The 1,588-nt window shown below is 61.0% G+C and overlaps 1 protein-coding gene across 1 annotated transcript in view; it reads right to left on the bottom strand.

Moving 5' to 3' along the window:
* Positions 1-1,588, bottom strand: part of DNMT3B (DNA methyltransferase 3 beta) — an 18,515-nt gene that overhangs the window by 15,154 nt on the left and 1,773 nt on the right. The gene's annotated exons all lie outside the window — the stretch shown is intronic.

The raw sequence follows: 1,588 nt of genomic DNA, 5'->3' as shown, positions 1-1,588 counted from the left end.
TCCGGGAGCTAAGGAGCAAGCAGGGCTTTACCCACCTAAGGCCCTGTGGGGAAGCAAAAGCAAACCCCCCCCCAGCCCCAGGGAGACCCTGGGCTCCAGCCCCGCCGCCCCCTCCCCGGCGCTCTCGCTCGGCATTGCCTCCAACTGCTTCCCTAACAATTGAGATTTCTGCTTTGAGATCATCTGTCAGCACCTCTGACAAACAAAGGCCAGTTGGGGTTTGATGTTTCGGATGCCAAGGGCAGCGTTAAAACCCTGGTACCATCCAAACGCAAAGAAAAGCAGGTGCCCAGCACCCACCTCGGCAGGCAGAGCCCCCGGGTGCAGGTCCTGCCTCCCCCCACGGACACATCACCCCGACAAAGAGATGGGAAGGAGAGGAATGGCACCAGAGGGAGTCTAAAGCTGCCAAAACCCCCACAGCTGTGTGCACAAATCCCACTGCTGCAGCACATCTGCTCCCAGACCCGGCGAACAATTCCTGGGAGCTGCCCAGACTCGCTGGGCTGCCCCCGGCCCGGGCGGCCGGTCCCGCACGCCGGCCCCGGATGCTCTCGGAAGCAGCAGCGCGTCCTGGTGCAGCCCAGGCGGGTCAGCTCCTCCAGGGTCTGTTCCCCCTCCCCAGCCTGCAATGCTGCAGAACGGCAGCAATCATGGCCAGCAGTAGCGCTGCCGTGAAAAATAGCAAATTTCACCAAAAAATAGTGAATCTCACAAAACCCAGCAAGTCTCACTCAGGAATCCATGCAGCGAGGTGCTCTCTTAGCCCGAGGCAACCCAGAGGAGAGGCTGGGGACGGGGAGATGGGGCAGCACCAGGCTGTTAAGATCCAGGGAGGACAGGCGCAGGCATGGCCATCTCGTGGCCCTGCAAAACATCTGCACCCCCAAAACCCCGCTGGGACCTTCAGAGGACATTTGTATTTGGCTAGGAGCCTGTTTGGGAGCCCAGGAGGGTCAGACTTGCACCTCAGAATGGCTTTTCCTTTCTGAGCCCCAGGGGCTGCCCGGTGCCCAGCACGGCCAGGCTGCAGCAGGCGATGGGGTGAGCGCGTCCCTGCCAGCCCTGCACTGGGACAGGGACACGCGGCCAGGTCTCTCACCTCACCCAGGGACGGGCAGCCAGGACAGAGCACTCGATGGGCCAAGCTCAGCTTTGCCGAGAGCTCAGGGAACTCCAATGCCATCTTTGTCCAATTATAAAGTGGGGAAAAAAAGAGTTTGCTCTGGAAGCAACCACTCCCTGGCAGAGCTGCAGACCCCCACACCAGGGCTCTGCCGGTCTGCGGGACCCGGCCGCAGGCACTGGCACAGGCATTTCAGCTCAGCAGGAGCCGGAGCAAGCAGCGCATCACAGGAGCATCCCCACCGCTTGCTCCATGCACTGCTCCAGCTGCACCACCTGAGATCACTCCAGGACATCCCGTCCCCATCCTCTGACACGCAGCGGGAAAGGGACCATCACACCACGACCCAAACTGCAAAGCTAGTTAAACTCTTGCTTTCCCAAAAACCTGCACCGAGGCAGCAGGACTGCAGCACCCATCCCTTCTCCTATCGCTGCCGCCTTCTGCACCAACAAAGAAGCC

This window comes from Egretta garzetta, unplaced genomic scaffold (assembly GCF_000687185.1).
Source record: "Egretta garzetta isolate BGI_Z169 unplaced genomic scaffold, ASM68718v1 scaffold316, whole genome shotgun sequence".
NCBI classification, from domain to species: domain Eukaryota; kingdom Metazoa; phylum Chordata; class Aves; order Pelecaniformes; family Ardeidae; genus Egretta; species Egretta garzetta.
Note: the sequence above shows the minus strand (reverse complement) of the source record. Positions and strands in the feature narration are given on the sequence as shown.